Source organism: Pan paniscus, chromosome 15 (assembly GCF_029289425.2).
Source record: "Pan paniscus chromosome 15, NHGRI_mPanPan1-v2.0_pri, whole genome shotgun sequence".
In the NCBI taxonomy this organism is placed as follows: domain Eukaryota; kingdom Metazoa; phylum Chordata; class Mammalia; order Primates; family Hominidae; genus Pan; species Pan paniscus.
In genome coordinates, this window is record NC_073264.2 from 32,599,639 (window position 1) to 32,622,410 (window position 22,772).

Consider the following 22,772-nt stretch of genomic DNA (forward strand, 5'->3'; position numbering starts at 1 on the left):
AGGGGTTGGGCATGGTGGCTCACGCCTGTGATCCCAGAACTTTGGGAGGCTGAGGTGGGCAGATCACCTGAGGTCGGGAGTTCAAGACCAACCTGACTAACATGGAGAAACTCGGTCTCTATTAAAAATACAAAATTAGCTGGGCGTGATGGTGCATGCCTGTAATCCCAGCTACTCGGGAGGCTGGGGCAGGAGAATTGCTTGAACCTGGGAGGCGGAGGTTGTGGTGAGCCAAGATCATGCCATTTCACTCCAGCCTGGGCAACAAGAGCAAAACTCCATCTCAAAAAAAAAAAAAAAAAAAAAAAAAAAAAAAGCCAAGCTAAAAAGAATCATGAAATAAGAGAGATGTAAATAAAGTTATAAAAATAGGCCAGGCATGGTGGCTGACAACTGTAATACCAGAACCAGAACTTTGGGAGGCCGAGGCAGACGGATCACCTGAGGTCAAGAGATTCAGACCAGCCTGGCCAACATGGTGAAACCCCATCTCTACTAAAAATATGAAAATTAGCCAGGTGTGATGGTGGACGACTGTAATCCCAAATACTTCGGAGGCTGAGGCAGGAGAATCACTTGAACCCAGGAGGTGGAGGTTGTAGTGTATTGAGATTGCACCACTGCACTCCAACCTGGATGACAGAGTAAGACTCCATCTTGAAAAAAAAGGAAAAAAAAAAGTTATAAAAATAAAGAGGTTTTTTGGGTTTTTTTGGTAAGAAAACATAAAGAAAAATAATTTCATATGAGAAAGCATCTTGTGTGGCAAATTTAGTCCTAGAATAAAATGACTGTTTAAGAAAGAAGGATGTTCAGGACAAACCAGAAAGTCAAAGCATGTCATGAACGGTCTATGTAAGTCACAATAAGAAGATTTATTTAAAAAAAAACTTTTATATGATCAAGTTGTCTATAATTAAAGTGAAATTATAATGATCTTTTCAGAGACTGGGCTTGATGTATAAAAAATCTTATACACTATATAATTGGTTACAACAATGAAATTTTCTTAAGGGATTGATTTTCTCTTAATAAATTATGAGAGATTTTAATTTATTTTTTATTTTTATTTTTATTTTTTTGAGACAGAGTCTCACACTGTCACTGAGGCTGGAGTGCAGTGGCACGATCTGGGCTCACTGCAAGCTCCGCCTGCCGTGTTCATGCCAGTCTCCTGCCTCAGCCTCCGGAGTAGCTGGGACTACAGGCACCCACCACTACGCCCAGCTAATTTTTTGTATTTTTAGTAGAGACGAGGTTTCACTGTGTTAACCAGGATGGTCTTGATCTCCTGATCTTATGATCTGCCCACTTTGGTCTCCCAAAGTGTTGGGATTACAGGCATGAGCCACCGTGCCCGGCCAAGAGATTTTACTTTTTTTTAACTCAACATTCACCTTTATTGGATCTCACCATTTTCATTTTCTGTCCCCTTTTAACCCTTTTAAAGGGTGCAAAATAGTAACACTCACCTTCAACTCATTTCCAGCTCATATAAGTTTATTTCCTTGAGTTGTGTTTGCTGTTGTGACCTGATGATAACAATGTTTTCTTTCTTTCTTTCTTTCTTTTTGAGACAGAATTTTGTTCTTATAGCCCAAGGTGGAGTGCAATGGCACAATCTCAGCTCACTGCAACATCCGCCTCCTGGGTTCAAGCGATTCTCCTGCCTCAGCCTACTGAGTAGCTGGGACTACAGGCGCACGTCACCATGCCCAGCTAATTTTTGTATTTTTAGTAGAGACGGGGCTTCACCATGTTGACCAGGCTGGTCTTGAACTCCTGACCTCAGGCAATCCGCCTGCCTCAGCCTCCAAAAGTGCTGGGATTACAGGTGTGGGCCACCACACCCAGCCCTCGTATGTGCTTTTAAAGTCCTTGTGACAGTGAGTTACAAGGCTTTGACTCCTAGGTCTAAAAAGGACACCAAGTCCTGCGAAATCCTAAACTCTGACAGCAATTAAAGGCTCATCTTCAGGCCTGCTGGAAGATGCCAATCAAAATAAACTGCATTTCCTGTGACACAGGGTCAGAATTTAAAGCTATTCAACTCCACAAGGCCCAGGGACTATTGTGGAAGAGGTGGGTGTGTGACACCTTACAGGCCAATTTTCAGGAATAAAATAAGTTCAGTTTCTCTATAAGTTAATCAATAATGTGAAAGGCACACTGATGCAAGACCAGCATATGGGCCCCCGTGTCAGATCAACAAGGTTTTCTTGAACCATTAAGTGACTCCTTAATAAAGGTAACAATTTTTATAAAAGGCTTATGGAAGTTATATCTTATGGTCAAGATTAAAATTTTATAGATTGTTTATAAAAATTAAGTCTCCTCTCAATGAATGAAGGTTTTCACTTTTTTTTTAATCCCCGAGTTATCACTTTGGTCAAATGAATGAGTTATTTTACAATGAGTTACCAAGTGTTTTAAACCTTTGATATTTGACAACCCAGAATCAAATTATAAATTATGTATTGGCCAGGTGCGATGGCTCATGCCTGTAATCCCAGCACTTTGGGAGGCCAAGGCAGTGAATCACCTGAGGTCGAGAGTTTGGGACCAGCCTGGCCAACATAGTGAAACCCCATCTTTACTAAAAATACAAAAATTAACTGGGTGTGTTGGCACATGCCTGTAGTCCCAGCTACTTGGGAGGCTGAGGCAGGAGAATTGCTTGAACCCAGGAGCCAGAGGTGGCAGTGAGCCACGATCGCACCACTGCACTCCAGCCTGGGTGACAGAGGGAGACTTTGTCTCAAAAAAAAAAAAAAAAAAAAAAAATATATATATATATATATATACACACATACACACACACACACACACATATATATATATGTGTGTGTGTGTGTGTGATGTCTTTTTCTGACCCAATTAATCCTTTAAGATATTAGGTTCCCTGGCCGGGCGCGGTGGCTCACGCCTGTAATCCCAGCACTTTGGGAGGCTGAGGCGGGCGGATCACAAGGTCAGGAGATCGAGACCATCCTGGCTAACACGGTGAAACCCCGTCTCTACTAAAATACAAAAAATTAGCCGGGCGTGGTAGCGGGCGCCTGTAGTCCCAGCTACTCGGGAGGCTGAGGCAGGAGAATGGTGTGAACCCGGGAGGCGGAGCTTGCAGTGAGCCGAGATCGCGCCACTGCACTCCAGCCTGGGTGACAGAGCGAGACTCCGTCTCAAAAAAAAAAAAAAAAAAAGATATTAGGTTCCCTAAAGTCCAAAAATGACATAATTTGTCCTATTTGGTATAAAAATTATACAGGAAGCACTGTCAAATATGAAATGGTGTTTGGTTTTCTTTGGGCTGTATTTGTATAAATATGTTATTGGTATGTGTTCCAAAATTATGGGAAACTCCTATAATTCTGATATGACTTAGTATACATTATCAGTAATAATTGTAATCATTATGTTAAATTATTGTCTGCCACAGAGGCAAAAAATTTCCTTGTCAGTTGTGTTTTTTACTATGGCTGCCCTAAAACTTTTTGTCATCCACAGACAATTGTTTTCTTGGTTTGGTCCTCTTTATAAGGTGGCTTTATAATCAATAAAACTCTAACAAGTGCTAACAGGTGCTCTTTTTTTTTTTTTTTTTTTTTTTGAGACAGGCTGGAGTGCAATGGCACAATCTTGGCTCACTGCAACCTCCACCTCCCAGGTTCAAACAATTCTCCTGCCTCAGCCTCCTGAGTAGCTGGGATTACAGGTGCCCACCACCACGCCTGGCTAATTTTTATATTTTTAGTAGAGACAGGGTTTCACCATGTTGGCTGGGCTGTTCTCAAACTCCTGACCTCAGGCGATCCACCCGCCTCGGCCTCCCCAAAGTGCTGAGATTACAGGCATGAGCCACTGTGCCCAGCCTAAAAGGTGCTCTTGAATGCAGGTTTCTGATAACTTTGGAGACTGTGACATCAGAATTGAGGGAAAACTTTCAGGACTCATGCAGAGCTGAAATATTCATGAAAATGAAGTAGACCAGGAATTAACTGCATAGACTGAACTGATAGAGGACTGAAGTAGTCTTTTTGACACTTTGATTAAAACATTTCTGATCCTTTGTTTTGTTTTTTCAGAGTCAAGGAAACATTTCTTTTGAGCTATTGTCAACTTTTAACAAGGAAGTATAATCCTATGAACAAAATTTGGAGCATATTTGTTTCTTTCTACCTGATTTCTCCAGAATTTGGGAACTATTTGTGAGTATTCTTAACTTTTGGCAATATGGTTATTTGCATAAGTTCAATAAGAATCTGTGTTCATTTGTAATAGGACACAATTGGAGAAACTGGTTATTTTATCAAGGCTTTGACTGAAATGGTGTACTTTCCTTTAAGGAATCAAACGACTAATAGAGCCAATAAAAACCCCTTGGGAAAAGTGGCCTCATACCTTTGTCTACACAGTCCATGTACTGGGTTCCTGACCAGTGAAACAATGTTCCATCGAAGCCAATTTAAAAGACTATGTAAAAAAATTATGGCTGGGCGTGGTGGCTCACGCCTGTAATCCTAGCACTTTGGGAGGCCAAGGTGGGTGGATCACTTGAGGTCGGGAGCTGGAGACCAGCCTGACCAACATGGAGAAACCCTGTCTCTACTAAAAATACAAAATTAGCCAGGTGTGGTGGTGCATGCCTGTAATCCCAGCTGCTCAGGAGGGTGAGGCAGGAGAACTGCTTGAATCTGGGAGGCAGAGGTTGTGGTGAGCCAAGTTTGCATCATTGCACTCTAGCCTGGGCAACAAGAGTGAAATTCCATCTCAAAAAAAAAATTATTCTTGCTGCACTGTATACAAATAATCAGGCCAAGTATAATAAAGCAAATCAGTCCCACTGTGATTTGTCTTTAGCAAAAATGGGAAACTGGAGAGAGAAAATTTATGTTTCAAAAACTATAGTTCACCTGTTGTTAGATTCTAGTCTTGCCTAATGTTTTTCAATTTTTATTATTTTCTACAGTTTGGACTGATTTTTTTTTTTTGGCTAGAAGTCTTCAAAATAATGTTTTCAATTTTTTTCATTCTTTTTTCCCCCATTTTTCCTAATTTGGAGTCACCAAAAACTAAGCTGTGCTTTCTTAAAGCCCTGTGAACTGAAGCTAGACAACTTAAACTTCAGAAGAAAATAACAGCAACCTATTTACATACATCAGCCACTTTCATAGCTGCTACTGATGTATGAACTTCAGAGTAATGTGGCTTATATTGATTTTCCAGGATTCTTCTTTTGTTTCTTGTTGTTTTCCTTCCTTCCTCCTCTTACTTTGTCTTCATAGGACATGAAACTTCACAACCTGCTAAAAATGAGCTTTCCTAATATCTCTGGACCTACCTGTCTAGGAATCAGATGAAGCCTGAAACCAGAGACTCATTTTCTTCTAAAATGCTTTCTCCAAAAGATTTTTTAAAAAGAGAAGGTGGAAATGTGAAAGGAAACTAAATCTTGGGGCCCCAAAATCACTAAGCTAAAGTGAAAAGTCAAGCTGGTGACTGTTCAGGGCAAACTTGCCTCGCATTCTATTCAAACTCACCCCTGTTCACTGAGATAGCCTCTCCAAAGGAGAGGCTAATCAGATAAATTCCCCCTTTGGAGAGGCTAATCAGGTAACTCAAAAGAATGCAAACATTTGTCTCTTATCTACCTATGACCTGGAATCCCCCTCCACGCTTCGAGTTATCCCGCCTTTCTGAACCAATATTTATCTTACATATGTTGATTGATGTCTCATGTCTCCCTAAAATGTATAAAACCAAACTGTGCTCTGACCACCTTGGGCACATGTTGTCAGGACCTCCTGAGGTTGTGTCACCAGTGTGTATCCTCAACCTTGGCAAAATAAACTTTCTAAATTAACCGAGGCCTGTCTCAGATACTGGTGTTCACACAGCCATCCTAGTGGATGTGAAGTGGCATCTCATTGTGGTTTTGCATTTCCCTAATGATTAATGATGTTGAGCATCTTTTCATTTGCTTATTGAGCATCTATTATATTCCTTGAAGAAATGTCTGTTTAAATCCTTTACCCATTTTTAAATTGGATTGTCTTTTCAGTATTGAGTTTTCTTTTCTTTTACTTTCTTTAAAATAGAGGCAGGGTCTCACCATGTTGCCGAGGCTGGTGTTGAATTCTTGGAGCTCAAGTGATCCTCCCGCCTCAGCCTCTTGGAGTTCTGGGATTACAGGCATGAGTCACCACCCCCGGCCTTCAGTGTTGAGTTTTAAGAGTTCTTGATATATTCTGGATATTAGACTTTTATTAGATATGTGATTTGCCAAGTTCTCCCTCTCATTCTGTGTGTTGTCTTTTCACTTTCTTGATGGTGTCTTTTGAAGTACAAAAGTTTTTAATTTTGAAGTCCAATTTATCTCCTTTTTCTCTGGTCACTTGTGCTTTATGTGTTATATCTAAGAAACCATTACCAAATCCAAGTCACGGAAATTTACATCTATATTTTCTTCTAAGAGGTTTACAGTTTTAGCTTATATTTAGGTCTTTGATTCATTTTCATGTAACTTTAGTATATGTGTGAGGTAAAGGTCCAATTTCATTTTTTTTGCATGTGCCTTTCCAGTTGTCTCAGCATGTAACTGACTTCTTGATAAGTAGCTTGGTTGAAATCTGCTTGAGCAAATGAAAATAAATAATGTATTTGATGAATAAGAGCTACTGCTGTATTCATTGCAATGCTGAGTCTGGAATTCAGGAATTTGGGGCACTGTAGCGGGTAGAATGACGGCCCCCAAGGAGGTATGTCCATGTTCCAGAACCTGTGAATGTGATTTAATTTGGAAAAGTAGGCTTTTGTAGGTATAATAATTAAGGAACTAGAGAGGAGATTATTTAGGGCCCATCCTGAATTATTCCGGTGGGCCCTAAATCCAATTAAAATTGTCCTTATGAGAGAGACATAGAAGAGAGACAGATGGAGGAAACCTTGTGAAGATGGAGGCAGAGACTTGGAGTTATGGTGCTAGAAGCCAAGGAATACCTGGAACACTAGAAGCTAGAAGAAGCAAGAAAGAATTCTTCCCTAGGGCCTTTGAAGTGAGCCTAGGCCTTGATTTCAGACTTCTGGCCTCCAGAATGGGGAGAAAACAAAATTTTGATTGCATAAAGCCATTGGATTTTTGGTAGTTTGTTACAGCAGTCCTAGGAAACTAAAACAGACACTTTTAAATGCTTATAGAAAAGATGATTATGGGCCAGGCATGGTGGCTCATGCCTGTAATCCTAGCACTTTGGGAGGTGGAGGTGGCTAATCATTTCAGGTCAGGAGTTTGAGATCAGCCTGCCAACATGGTGAAACCCCTCTCTAAAAATACAAAATACAAAATTAGATGGGCATGGTAGTGCACGCCTGTAGTCCCAGCTACTCAGGAGGCTGAGGCAGGAGAATCACTTGAACCCAGGAGGTGGAGGTTGCAGTGAGCCGAGATGGTGCCACTGCACTCCAGCCTGGGCAACAAAGCGAGACTCAGTCCCCCGCCCCCCTAAAAAATCCAGCCGTTCCTGAAGTCATCACATGCTCCATCATACCTCAAAAGAAATTGCTTTGATTGGACGCGGTGTCTCACACCTGTAATCCCAGCACTTTGGGAGGCCGAGGCGGGCGTATCACCTGAGGTCAGGAGTTTGAGACCAGCCTGGCCAACATGGTGAAACACCATCTTTACTAAAAATACAAAAATTAGCCGGGTGTGGTGGTGCATGCCTATAATCCCAGGTACTCGGGAGGCTGAGGCAGGAGTATCACTTCAACCCAGGAGGCAGAGGTTCCAGTGAGCTGAGATCGTGCCACTGCACTCCAGCCTGGGCAACAGAGTGAGACTCCGTCTCAAAAAAAAAAAAAAAGAATTCATAACTACTCCATTATTCACACAATGAGATACGCTAAACAGGTTATCAAGGAAAAACAATGAAAACTTCCAATCTTTTAGAATAGAATGGGCTGGGCGAGGTGGCTTACACCTGTAATCCTAGCACTTTGGGAGGCCGAGGCCTGCAGATGGCTTGAGCCCAGGAGTTTGAGACCAGCCTGGGTAACATGGTGAACATTAGCCACCATGCCTGGCTAATTTTTATACTTTTAGTAGAGACGGTGTTTCGCCATGTTGGCCAGGGTGGTCTCAACTCCTGGTCTCAAGCAATCCACATGCCTCAGCCTTCCAAAGTGCTGGCATTACAGGCATGAGCCACCATGCCCAGCCTATGGCTTCTTATTTGCTCAAAAAATACAGAATACTTGAAATAGTAAGAATCATTTTTAAAATGTTTTTTTTGAAATATGCTGTCTGCTTAAAGGGTGATATGTGCCCATCTCTACAAAAAATTAGCTAGACATGGTGATGCACGCCTGTATTCCCAGCTACTCAGGAGGCTGAGGTGAGAGGATCACTTGAGCCTAGGGAGGTCAAGTCTGCAGTGAGCCATCATCACGCCACTGCACTCCAGCCTGGCAACAGAGTGAGATCCTGTCTAAAAAAAAAAAGAATTGTTCTAAATGGTTTAGGCATGTGCTTGCCTAGAGACAGGATCTAGGGTGATTTCTGGAAGTCCCAGTACTGTTAAGAATATAAATCTATCAACTAAGGGAACATATTCACTGTAGAAAATTCTACAAATTTTTTATACATCATTGAGAATCACAATGATCACATTATTATTGAAAAGAGAAAGCATCTGCAATGAAAATTGTAGCAAATGATGATAACTACAGCTGACTGCAGAATAGGAAGTGGAGAATAGGAACCACTTCTCATTTGATGTTGACTCACAATTGATCTGTTGACCACTGAAACAAAAGCGTTTCCATAATTTAGAAAATCTATTTTTAAGGAGCTTTTGTGTTTAAACAAAGATCTAGATGATGTGTTTCTAGTACTTGACACCACTAGAGAGGGAAAGGATGTGGGAAGCCCAGTTACCCTGGCAATTCAGAGAGTGGTGAGCACTCCTCCAGCATTTGAATATAAAATAGAAGGCCCAAAACTTTCCCAAGAAAGCAGTAATTAACAGAGAAAACAGTGGGACTTATAGAGTTCATTGTTCAGCCGAGGCCATCAGTTTTGGTTGCACATGCACGTTTTCTTTCTGGGGCCACTTGTACTTCCTCCAATAATAGCACTAGCAAAGCTGCTTTTGCTGTGTCACCGGCATACTTTGCTGTTAAAAAATCTCATTTGTTTTGTTCTTTCTTGGAATATTTTATAAAGCAGTCTGCTATTTCTGATACGTGTGTGTGTTTCTGTGTCTTGTGTCTGTTTTTCTGCTTATAAAGTTTTTTGGCCTGTAGGTATTTTTCCAGGAAAAAGATTAAATTTTGATCCAATTAAGCAAAAACATTGTCAACAGCACTTTTTCATTGGCAGCAATGACCTCTTTTTTCATTTTTATGTTTTCATTTTTTTGACACAGTCTTGCTCTGTCTCCCAGTGGCACGATCTCAGCTCACTGCAACCTCCACCTCCCAGGTTCAAGCGATGCTCCTGCCTCAGCCTCATGAGTAGCTGGGACTACAGGCATGCACCACCTCGTCGTGTTAATTTTTGTATTTTTTTGTAGAGACAGAGTTTCACCATGTTGGCCAGGCTGGTCTTAAACTCTTGGCCTCAAGTAATCCACCCACCTCGGCCTCCCGAAGTGTTGGGATTACAGGCGTGAGCCACCGTGCCCAGCCTATGACTTCTTACTATCTCAAAAAATACAGAATACTTGGAATAGTAAGAATCATTTTAAAAATGTTAATTTTTTGAAATACACTCTCTACTTAAAGGATGATATGTGGACACAGGAATTTTCCTCAAGTAGACTGTGGAATTATAATTTTATAATGCCCCAGTTGATAGCACAGGAGTCCTAACAAAAGAGAAAAACAATTAAAGGAAGCTACACTTTTCAATTTACGCAACCTGGATTGTATTTGTGGTCTATACTGGATATGTTCCAGTTCTATATAACAATACAAAATTTCCTCAAAGCTAACTAGCCCAGACATCAATTAAATAGGCTGGTAAACAGATAGGCCAACATGGGTATAATTCATTAATTGATCACTGCCAGCCAGCCGTTAGATAACTATATTTCTAGCAAACAGAGATAATTTCTCCTGAATAATTGAGGTCTTGCAAGAGTTAACAAATTAGGCTGGGTGCGGTGGCTCATGCCTGTGATCCCAGCACTTTCGGAGGCCTAGGCGGGTGGATCACTTGAGGTCAGCAGTTCGAGACCAGCCTGGCCAACATGGTGAAACCCTGTCTCTACTAAAAATACAAAAATTTGCTGGGCGTGGTGATGGGCACCTGTAACCCAGCTACTTGGAAGGCTGAGGCAGGAGAATTGCTTGAACCCAGGAGGCTGAGGTTGCAGTGAGCCCAGATTACACCACTGCACTCTAGCCTGGATGACAGCGTGAGACTCTGTCTCAAAAAAAAGAAAAAAAAGAGCTAACAAATTATTTGTAAAGAGGAAAGTATATTCAATTGATGGAGAAGATGCAATATATATAATTCCCTTGATTTTATAGTTATAAATAGTAATGGGCTCTGGAAAGATACATACAGAAAATCATTAAACCGCCAGAAATGACAGAATGCAAGGCAATCATTAAACTACCAGAACCGACAAGTTTTTTTTTGTTTTTTTTTTTGAGACCGAGTCTCACTCTGTTGCCTAGGCTGGAGTGCAGTGGTGCAATCTTGGCTCATTGCAACTTCCGCCTCCTGGGTTCAAGCAATTCACCTGCCTCAGCCTCCCGAGTAGCTGGGATTACAGGTGTGGGCCACCACACCTGGCTAATTTTTATTTTTTTAGTAGAAACAAGGTTTCACCATGTTGGCCAGGCTGGTCTCGAACTCCTGGCCTCAAGTGATTGGCCTGCCTCGGCCTCCCAAAATGCTGGCATTACAGGCGTAAGCCACCATGCCCGGCCAAAATGACAACATTTTAGTATTGTACTTTTTTTCAAGAATATACAGTTATTTCAAATATTTTCAATTTTGCATTAAAATTATCATAGTTTAGTGGGTTTTTTAATAGTTCAGTAGTTTGAGGGCTGAATTTTTTCCCTCGTAATGAAAATCTTACAATAAAGATAAAGGGAATTCTTTAGGATGCTGCAAAAAAGGTAATTCTTCTCTTAAAATTAATGTTACAAGACTCTTGGTTGTTGTTGACATCCAGATCAACAGACACATGATGATCTTCAGAGAAAACATGTTCAAACTCTGAAAAGCACGATCCATGGCCACCAGGTGCTTTAGAGATCACTTCTTTGATGGGGGTACTGTGACGTTACTTCTCCAAAAATAGTGCAAATACCAGCAGAAGGTGGTGCTACACTTTTTTTATTTGTTTCACTTTTGAGACAGGGTCTCACTCTGTCACCCAGGCTGGCATGCACTGGTGCAATCATGACTCACTGCAGCCTCCATCTCCCAGGTTCAAGTCATTCTCCCGCCTCAGCTTCCTAAGTAGCTTGGACTATGGGCATGTACCACCATGCCTAGCAGATTTTCTTTTTTCAGTAGAGACCAGGTCTCACTATGTTACCCAGGCTGGTGTTACACTCTTCAAACTTGACTATCTGGGGGAAGAGGCTTCTTTTTTTTTTTTTTTTTTTTTTTTTATTATACTTTAAGTTTTAGGGTACATGTGCACATTGTGCAGGTTAGTTACATATGTATACATGTGCCATGCTGGTGCGCTGCACCCACTAACTCGTCATCTAGCATTAGGTATATCTCCCAATGCTATCCCTTCCCCCTCCCCCCACCGCACCACAGTCCCCAGAGTGTGATATTCCCCTTCCTGTGTCCATGTGATCTCATTGTTCAATTCCCACCTATGAGTGAGAATATGCGGTGTTTGGTTTTTTGTTCTTGCGATAGTTTACTGAGAATGATGATTTCCAATTTCATCCACGTCCCTACAAAGGACATGAACTCATCATTTTTTATGGCTGCATAGTATTCCATGGTGTATATGTGCCACATTTTCTTAATCCAGTCTATCATTGTTGGACATTTGGGTTGGTTCCAAGTCTTTGCTATTGTGAATAATGCCACAATAAACATACGTGTGCATGTGTCTTTATAGCAGCATGATTTATAGTCATTTGGGTATATACCCAGTAATGGGATGGCTGGGTCAAATGGTATTTCTAGTTCTAGATCCCTGAGGAATCGCCACACTGACTTCCACAATGGTTGAACTAGTTTACAGTCCCACCAACAGTGTAAAAGTGTTCCTATTTCTCCACATCCTCTCCAGCACCTGTTGTTTCCTGACTTTTTAATGATTGCCATTCTAACTGGTGTGAGATGATATCTCATAGTGGTTTTGATTTGCATTTCTCTGATAGCCAGTGATGATGAGCATTTTTTCATGTGTTTTTTGGCTGCATAAATGTCTTCTTTTGAGAAGTGTCTGTTCATGTCCTTCGCCCACTTTTTGATGGGGTGGTTTGTTTTTTTCTTGTAAATTTGTTTGAGTTCATTGTAGATTCTGGATATTAGCCCTTTGTCAGATGAGTAGGTTGCGAAAATTTTCTCCCATGTTGTAGGTTGCCTGTTCACTCTGATGGTAGTTTCTTGTGCTGTGCAGAAGCTCTTTAGTTTAATTAGATCCCATTTGTCAATTTTGGCTTTTGTTGCCATTGCTTTTGGTGTTTTGGACATAAAGTCCTTGCCCATGCCTATGTCCTGAATGGTAATGCCTAGGTTATCTTCTAGGGTTTTTATGGTCTTAGGTCTAACGTTTAAATCTTTAATCCATCTTGAATTGATTTTTGTATAAGGTGTAAGGAAGGGATCCAGTTTCAGCTTTCTACATATGGCTAGCCAGTTTTCCCAGCACCATTTATTAAATAGGGAATCCTTTCCCCATTGCTTGTTTTTCTCAGGTTTGTCAAAGATCAGATAGTTGTAGATATGCGGCGTTATTTCTGAGGGCTCTGTTCTGTTCCATTGATCTATATCTCTGTTTTGGTACCAGTACCATGCTGTTTTGGTTACTGTAGCCTTGTAGAATAGTTTGAAGTCAGGTAGTGTGATGCCTCCAGCTTTGTTCTTTTGGCTTAGGAGTGACTTGGCGATGCGGGCTCTTTTTTGGTTCCATATGAACTTTAAAGTAGTTTTTTCCAATTCTGTGAAGAAAGTCATTGGTAGCTTGATGGGGATGGCATTGAATCTGTAAACTACCTTGGGCAGTATGGCCATTTTCACGATATTGATTCTTCCTACCCATGAGCATGGAATGTTCTTCCATTTGTTTGTATCCTCTTTTATTTCACTGAGCAGTGGTTTGTAGTTCTCCTTGAAGAGGTCCTTCACATCCCTTGTAAGTTGGATTCCTAGGTATTTTATTCTCTTTGAAGCAATTGTGAATGGGAGTTCACTCATGATTTGGCTCTCTGTTTGTATGTTGTTGGTGTATAAGAATGCTTGTGATTTTTGTACATTGATTTTGTATCCTGAGACTTTGCTGAAGTTGCTTATCAGCTTAAGGAGATTTTGGGCTGAGACAGTGGGGTTTTCTAGATATACAATCATGTCATCTGCAAACAGGGACAATTTGACTTCCTCTTTTCCTAATTGAATACCCTTTATTTCCTTCTCCTGCCTGATTGCCCTGGCCAGAACTTCCAACACTATGTTGAATAGGAGTGGTGAGAGAGGGCATCCCTGTTTTGTGCCAGTTTTCAAAGGGAATGCTTCCAGTTTTTGCCCATTCAGTATGATATTGGCTGTGGGTTTGTCATAGATAGCTCTTATTATTTTGAAATACATCCCATCAATACCTAATTTATTGAGAGTTTTTAGCATGAAGGGTTGTTGAATTTTGTCAAAGGCTTTTTCTGCATCTATTGAGATAATCATGTGGTTTTTGTCTTTGGCTCTGTTTATATGCTGGATTACATTTATTGATTTGCGTATATTGAACCAGCCTTGCATCCCAGGGATGAAGCCCACTTGATTATGGTGGATAAGCTTTTTGATGTGCTGCTGGATTCGGTTTGCCAGTATTTTACTGAGGATTTTTGCATCAATGTTCATCAAGGATATTGGTCTAAAATTCTCTTTTTTGGTTGTGTCTCTGCCCGGCTTTGGTATCAGAATGATGCTGGCCTCATAAAATGAGTTAGGGAGGATTCCCTCTTTTTCTATTGATTGGAATAGTTTCAGAAGGAATGGTACCAGTTCCTCCTTGTACCTCTGGTAGAATTCGGCTGTGAATCCATCTGGTCCTGGACTCTTTTTGGTTGGTAAACTATTGATTATTGCCACAATTTCAGCTCCTGTTATTGGCCTATTCAGAGATTCAACTTCTTCCTGGTTTAGTCTTGGGAGAGTGTATGTGTCAAGGAATGTATCCATTTCTTCTAGATTTTCTAGTTTATTTGCGTAGAGGTGTTTGTAGTATTCTCTGATGGTAGTTTGTATTTCTGTGGGATCGGTGGTGATATCCCCTTTATCATTTTTTATTGTGTCTATTTGATTCTTCTCTCTTTTTTTCTTTATTAGTCTTGCTAGCGGTCTATCAATTTTGTTGATCCTTTCAAAAAACCAGCTCCTGGATTCATTGACTTTTTGAAGGGTTTTTTGTGTCTCTATTTCCTTCAGTTCTGCTCTGATTTTAGTTATTTCTTGCCTTCTGCTAGCTTTTGAATGTGTTTGCTCTTGCTTTTCCAGTTCTTTTAATTGTGATGTCAGGGTGTCAATTTTGGATCTTTCCTGCTTTCTCTTGTGGGCATTTAGTGCTATAAATTTCCCTCTACACACTGCTTTGAATGCGTCCCAGAGATTCTGGTATGTTGTGTCTTTGTTCTCGTTGGTTTCAAAGAACATCTTTATTTCTGCCTTCATTTCGTTATGTACCCAGTAGTCATTCAGGAGCAGGTTGTTCAGTTTCCATGTAGTTGAGCGGCTTTGAGTGAGATTCTTAATCCTGAGTTCTAATTTGATTGCACTGTGGTCTCAGAGATAGTTTGTTATAATTTCTGTTCTTTTACATTTGCTGAGGAGAGCTTTACTTCCAACTATGTGGTCAATTTTGGAATAGGTGTGGTGTGGTGCTGAAAAAAATGTATATTCTGTTGATTTGGGGTGGAGAGTTCTGTAGATGTCTATTAGGTCCTCTTGGTGCAGAGCTGAGTTCAATTCCTGGGTATCCTTGTTGACTTTCTGTCTCGTTGATCTGTCTAATGTTGACAGTGGGGTGTTAAAGTCTCCCATTATTAATGTGTGGGAGTCTAAGTCTCTTTGTAGGTCACTCAAGACTTGCTTTATGAATCTGGGTGCTCCTGTATTGGGTGCATATATATTTAGGATAGTTAGCTCCTTTTGTTGAATTGATCCCTTTACCATTATGTAATGGCCTTCTTTGTCTCTTTTGATCTTTGTTGGTTTAAAGTCTGTTTTATCAGAGACTAGGATTGCAACCCCTGCCTTTTTTTGTTTTCCATTTGCTTGGTAGATCTTCCTCCATCCTTTTATTTTGAGCCTATGTGTGTCTCTGCACGTGAGATGGGTTTCCTGAATACAGCACACTGATGGGTCTTGACTCTTTATCCAATTTGCCAGTCTGTGTCTTTTAATTGGAGAATTTAGTCCATTTACATTTAAAGTTAATATTGTTATGTGTGAATTTGATCCTGTCATTATGATGTTAGCTGGTGATTTTGCTCGTTAGTTGATGCAGTTTCTTCCTAGTCTTGATGGTCTTTACATTTTGGCATGATTTTGCAGCGGCTGGTACCAGTTGTTCCTTTCCATGTTTAGCGCTTCCTTCAGGAGCTCTTTTCGGGCAGGCCTGGTGGTGACAAAATCTCTCAGCATTTGCTTTTCTGTAAAGTATTTTATTTCTCCTTCACTTATGAAGCTCAGTTTGGCTGGATATGAAATTCTGGGTTGAAAATTCTTTTCTTTAAGAATGTTGAATATTGGCCCCCACTCTCTTCTGGCTTGTAGGGTTTCTGCCGAGAGATCTGCTGTTAGTCTGATGGGCTTCCCTTTGAGGGTAACCCGACCTTTCTCTCTGGCTGCCCTTAACATTTTTTCCTTCATTTCAACTTTGGTGAATCTGACAATTATGTGTCTTGGAGTTGCTCTTCTCGAGGAGTATCTTTGTGGCGTTCTCTGTATTTCCTGAATCTGAACATTGGCCTGCCTTGCTAGATTGGGGAAGTTCTCCTGGATAATATCCTGCAGAGTGTTTTCCAACTTGGTTGCATTCTCCCTGTCACTTTCAGGTACACCAATCAGACGTAGATTTGGTCTTTTCACATAGTCCCATATTTCTTGGAGGCTTTGCTCATTTCTTTTTATTCTTTTTTCTCTAAACTTCCCTTCTCACTTCATTTCATTCATTTCATCTTCCATTGCTGATACCCTTTCTTCCAGTTGATCGCGTCGGCTCCTGAGGCTTCTGCATTCTTCACGTAGTTCTCGAGCCTTGGTTTTCAGCTCCATCAGCTCCTTTAAGCACTTCTCTGTATTGGTTATTCTAGTTATACATTCTTCTAAATTTTTTTCAAAGTTTTCAACTTCTTTGCCTTTGGTTTGAATGTCCTCCCGTAGCTCAGAGTAATTTGATCGTCTGAAGCCTTCTTCTCTCAGCTCGTCAAAGTCATTCTCCATCCAGTTGCTGGTGAGGAACTGCGTTCCTTTGGAGGAGGAGAGGCGCTCTGCGTTTTAGAGTTTCCAGTGTTTCTGTTCTGTTTTTTCCCCATCTTTGTGGTTTTATCTACTTTTGGTCTTTGATGATGGTGATGTACAGATGGGTTTTCGGTGTGGATGTCCTTTCTGTTTGTTAGTTTTCCTTCTAACAGACAGGACCCTCAGCTGCAGGTCTGTTGGAATACCCTGCCATGTGAGGTGTCAGTGTGCCCCTGCTGGGGGGTGCCTCCCAGTTAGGCTGCTCGGGGGTCAGGGGTCAGGGACCCACTTGAGGAGGCAGTCTGCCCGTTCTCAGATCTCCAGCTGCATGCTGGGAGAACCACTGCTCTCTTCAAAGCTGTCAGACAGGGACATTTAAGTCTGCAGAGGTTACTGCTGTCTTTTTGTTTGTCTGTGCCCTGCCCCCAGAGGTGGAGCCTACAGAGGCAGGCAGGCCTCCTTGAGCTGTGGTGGGCTCCACCCAGTTCGAGCTTCCGGGCTGCTTTGTTTACCTAAGCAAGCCTGGGCAATGGCGGGCGCCCCTCCCCCAGCCTCGCTGCCGCCTTGCAGTTTGATCTCAGACTGCTGTGCTAGCAATCAGCGAGATTCCGTGGGCGTAGTACCCTCCGAGCCAGGTGTGGGATATAGTCTCGTGGTGCGCCGTTTTTTAAGCCTGTCTGAAAAGCGCAATATTCGGGTGGGAGTGACCCGATTTTCCAGGTGCGTCCGTCACCCCTTTCTTTGACTCGGAAGGGGAACTCCCTGACCCCTTGCGCTTCCCAGGGGAGGCAATGCCTCGCCGTGCTTCGGCTCGTGCACGGTGCGTGCACCCACTGGCCTGCGCCCACTGTCTGGCACTCCCTAGTGAGATGAACCCGGTACCTCAGATGGAAATGCAGAAATCACCCGTCTTCTGCATCGCTCACGCTGGGAGCTGTAGACCGGAGCTGTTCCTATTCGGCCATCTTGGCTCCTCCCCCCCCCACTTTTTTTTTTTTTTTTTTTTTTTTTGAGAGAGAGAGTGTCTTGCTTTGTCACCCAGGCTGTAGTGCAGTGGCGTGATCTCAGCCTCCCAGGTTCAAGCAATTCTTGTGCCTCAGACTCCCAAGTAATGGAGATTACAGACATGTGCCACTACGCCTGGCTCATTTTTGTGTTTTTAGTAGTGACGGGGTTTTGCCATGTTTTCCAGGCTGGTCTTGAAGCGGGATATTTCCCTGACCTCTTCGTGGGATTGGCAACAGGGGTGCCTCATTTACTCAGCCTGTAGCTCTCGACTCCTCATGGGAGGGAGCATGTGAGTGAACAAGGTGGGAACCGGAGTGCACGAGTGCTGGAACCTGCTGTTCACTTTGGTGCCAGCAGGGGCAAACTCCACTCACTTGGACCTGCTGCATTCCTCCCCATGTGGGAGGGAGTGCACAGGTGAGCACCTGCAGGAGCTGGGGTGAGCGCTTTTGAGGCCCCATAGCATGACTGGGGAGGTGGTGCCCACAACCCTTGAAGCCCCAGAGGGCATGTTACAGTGCTCTTTTAGCTCTGCTGTCCATGGACAGCTCAGGTGTTAACAGGTCCGTGGGCCCTTTTGTTTCCGCGCCTGTGGTTCCCAAGCTCTTGTCCAGCATCCAGGAAAAATGAGGTCGCACAAACAAATTGAAGGATGGTAAGTGTGGGGGATTTTATTGCTGATGAAGTGGCTCTCAGTGGGAAGGGGAGATTAAAGGGGATGGGGGTAGGTAATCTTCCCCTGAAGTCCAGCTGTCTTTGGCTGGATTCTTCTTAAAATTTATGTCACCAAGCTGTTACTCTGAAATTAAGCCACTTCTCTCCGATGTCCAGCTGTAGTCTCCTATGTCCAGCTGCTTCTCCTCTCTGCCGGCTGAGTCTGGGGTATTTATAGGCACAGGATGGGGGGTGGACCATGGATGGTTTAGGAAAAGGCAACATTTGAGTGGGAAAACAGGGATAGAAGTTCTCACTTTGGGCCGCGGCTTTTCCACGAGGGTGGGGCTTCATCAGGGACCTGCTGTTGTCTGCCTAGAGTTTCTCTACCTCCTGTTGTTACCAATCTCAAACTCCTGGGCTCAAGCAATACACCTGCCTTGGCCTCCCAAAGTGCTGGGATTACAGGAGTGAGCCACTGTGCCCAGCCCATGAAGAGACATTTTTGACTTAGTTCTCTTAGTTGTACCAGGAGACATGCATTCCAGCCCTAGATGTTTTTTTGTATTGCACAGTCATACAGGGCAGAGCATCCAGAATTTGAAGGCACGTGGCTGAATACACTTATGTGGAAGCTGGGTGCCCTTTTCTGACCTTTGAGGACCTCCTGAGCTGATTGGAGGGCTTGGTTTGTGATGTGGTAGTCTTTAAGTCACTGGCAATGAATATATAACCTGAACCCTTACTTTAAGCCCACCAAACGGCCTTTTAATCAGATGCTATGGTGTGGCTAAAACACAATATAAAGAAAAGATATGGAACTTCCTGGGAATTTGGAGAAAAAATCCCAAAAGCTCCTGAGACTGATGACAACACCATTAATGAACCAATCTTGCTGTGTTGATTTCCTGTGATCAAGTCCTTCTATATGCAGTGACATCCTGAGCATTCCTGTCTTACTGAATCTGTCAGTGTGTTGATGCTGAATGTTGGTGAGACTGTGGGAGGATCAATGCATATCTGGGATAATGAAGAAATGCCTGCAGGTTTATAAAAAGGAAGGGATTGACCCTACTCCCTATTACTGGAATACAGATCAGAGAAAATATGGTATATGTCATCATGGAGGATATGACTTGGGCCTAGAATGATTCTTCTTAAAAAATTATGTATGTTTTTAAGATAGGGTCTCACTTGGTAGCTCAGGCTGCAGTGCAGTGGCACAATTATAGCTTACTGTAACTTCGAACTCCTCAGCTCAGGAGATCCTCTCCCCTTGGCCTCCCAAATTGCTGGGATTACAAGTGTGAGCCACTGTGTCCAGCCCTTGGGATGATTCTTCTCTTGGATTCTGAAGTTATCACATCTGAGATGCATGCTTATACCATTGATTTGTCCAGTGCTGCAGGCCATAACTGATTACTTCTGAAGCATAAAAGAAACAGAATATGGTTCATGAAAGAAACAGGCTGCCTCTTTAAAAATAAACAAAAACAAAAAACCCCCAAATACAAAAAGCCAGAATCTTCCCTTTCTTGTTCCACTGGGGTAAAACTGTTTCCATTTTCTCTTTTTTATTCCTAATACCATAAAAAGTAGCCCAGGCTGGGTGTGGTGGCTCAGCCCTGTAATCTTAGCACTTTGGGAGGCTATGGCCAGCATATCACTTAAGGTCAGGAGTTTGAGACCAGCCTGGCCAACACAGTGAACCACCATCTCTATTAAAAAAAAAAATTACAAAAATTAGCCAGGCATGGTGGGGCACGCCTGTAATGCTAGCCACTTGGGAGGCTGAGGCAGGAGAATTGCTTGAACCTGAGAGGTGGTGGTTGAAGTGAGCTGAGATCACGCCACTGCATTCCAGCCTGGGCGACAGAGCAAGACTCCATCTCAGAAAACAAACAAAAAACAAAGTTTTGGGGAAATATGTGGTACATAATTCTGTAGTTAGGAATACATTTCAGCATTTTATCTAATAATGGGCCATAATTTTGGGATTATATATCATATATATAATTAAACAGTTTTAAATATTGGTTAAAAAAAGTACTCTTGAGTTATGTATCTATTCCATTAAGTCCTATTCTCTAGGCCTGTATCATGATACTTACCATAAAGTTGATCTTGGAAGCTCCAGTTTTCTTCTCTGGGCTCCCTTAGCGCTATACTCATAACTTTTTTTTTTTTTTTTTGAGACAGAGTCTTGCTCTGTCACCCAGGCTGGAGTGCAATGGCGCAATCTTGGCTCAATGCAACCTCCACCTCCCGGGTTCAAGCAATTCTCCGGCCTCAGCCTCCCAAGTAGCTGGAATCACAGGCACCCGCCACCCTGCCCGGCTAATTTTTTGTATTTTTAGTAAAGATGGGGTTTCACCGTGTTAGCCAGGATGATCTTGATCTCCTGACCTCGTGATCCACCCGCCTCAGCCTCCCAAAGTGCTGGGATTATAGGCGTGAACCACTGCGCCCGGCCAACTTTTTTTTAAAATAAATAAATTTTAAGCCCAAACCTCACCATCATACCTCTTTTATAGTAGTTACTTGTATCTTTTCAAGGGCCTTAATGTTCCCTTAAGTTGACGGTGAAGTTTGTTTTATATAAAATTTAGACTCAATATTTTATTAACAGAAATGTGTTATATCCAGTGTTATTTTACATAAGCTTTTAAGCAATGGGCTAAATAGAATGACTTAACTAGTAGCTTTGTCTCTATTTCTCCTCTTAGAAAAAAAATTAAGCTCAAGACAAATATTATACCATTTTGATGGTTTCGTCCAAGTTGCTGATCAACATTTTTAATTTGTAACGTTACCAAGCTAATTAATATGCAACTGCTTTATTACAACTAGACTCATTAATATCTAAGCATATAATCTATTCCCATAGAAACTGTAGAGGGCAGGCCAGGTACAGTGGCTCATGCCTGTAATCCCAGCACTTTGGGAGGCCGAGGCGGGCGGATCACTTGAGGTCAGGAGTTCAAGACCAGTCTGACCAACACGGACAAACCCCGTCTCCCCTAAAAATACAAAATTAGCCAGATGTGGTGGCACATGCCTATAATCCCAGCTACTTGGGAAGGCTGAGGCAGGAGAATCACTTGAACCTGGGAGGCAGAGGCCATTGCACTCCAGCCTGGGCAACAAGAGTGAAACTCCATCTCAAAAAAAAAAAAAAAAAACTGCTGTAGAAAATAATTTTAAAAAAACTTTTCCCCCTATTGTATTAGCGAAAGACTTTTTAGTTGTAATTTGGAGAAATGTAATTGAAAATATCTTCAACAAAGAGTGAGGAAGGCTCCTGAGGGAGCCCGGAGTGCTGAAAGAGAAAAGCTATACCTTGATGGAATCGGGATTGCCAGTTTTCCTGTCTCCAGTATGAATGCTTGGGATCAGAAAGATGAGTTCAAACCCCAGCTGTTAAGCCTTAATTTCATTATCAGTAAACATACATTTAATAGTTCAGGGTTGTATTAAATAAGGCGATTTAAGGAGATATATTTAAGAGTAGCTCAAATTTCCTAATTCCATTACACTGGACATAAGAGGTTTTTTCCCTAATTACTGACGTTCATATAAGCACCTTTAATCCAAATAATTCAGGATACTAGGGTACTGAGTAGAAATCTTAATGTGTAAGAGCAAACTAAATGAAACAGCTAAAACAGACAAAACACTTTTTTAAAATCCCTAAGTCAAATTAATTAGTTACATCCTGAGAACAACCTAGTTCAGCATTTGCCTTGGCAAAGAAGTTATGAGTCCTCATCTATCCTGTACCAGTGCAATTCAATAGCTATTAAGTGAGCCAAGTTACAGAAGACATAATTTCTCCCTCTGAAGCAGTACAGTCTAAGAGGGAGACAAGATAATATTAAAACGCAATGTGGGCTGGGTGTGGTGGCTCACACCTGTAATCCTAGCACTTTGGGAGGCCAAGGTGGGAGGACAGCTTGAGCTCAGGAGTTTGAGACCAGACTGGGCAGCATATGAGTGAGACCTCATATCTACAAAAAAATTTTTAAATTAGGCTTGGAGACACACATCTGTAGTTCCTGCTACTTGGGGGGTTGAGGCAGGAGGATCACTTGAGCATAGTAGGTCAAGGCTGCACTGAGCTGTGTTCACACCATTGCATTCCAGCCTGGGCAACAGAACAAGACCTTGGCTTAAACAAACAAACAAACAAACAAACCACAAATTGCAATGTGATTTTTTATGCATACAAGAATGTATTAAGCACTATGGAAACACAGATGAGGAAGCAGTTAAATTGGTGTAAGAGGAAGTTAAGAAGTGTTAAGGAGAGTTACCAAGGAAAGGTGATATTTAAGCCAGGCCTAAAAGGAGTGGGCAATCACCAGACAGAAGACAGGAGAGAAAAGGACATTTTAGGTAAAGGGAACAATAAATATACACTCAATGCCTAGAGACACTTAGGAAGAGA

The 22,772-nt window shown here is 42.0% G+C and overlaps 1 pseudogene; it reads left to right on the forward strand.

The window, feature by feature from the left end:
• The first annotated feature begins 6,740 nt into the window (after positions 1-6,740).
• On the forward strand, positions 6,741-19,879 carry LOC100977264 (asparagine--tRNA ligase, cytoplasmic-like; annotated as a pseudogene).
• The last annotated feature ends 2,893 nt before the right edge of the window (positions 19,880-22,772 follow it).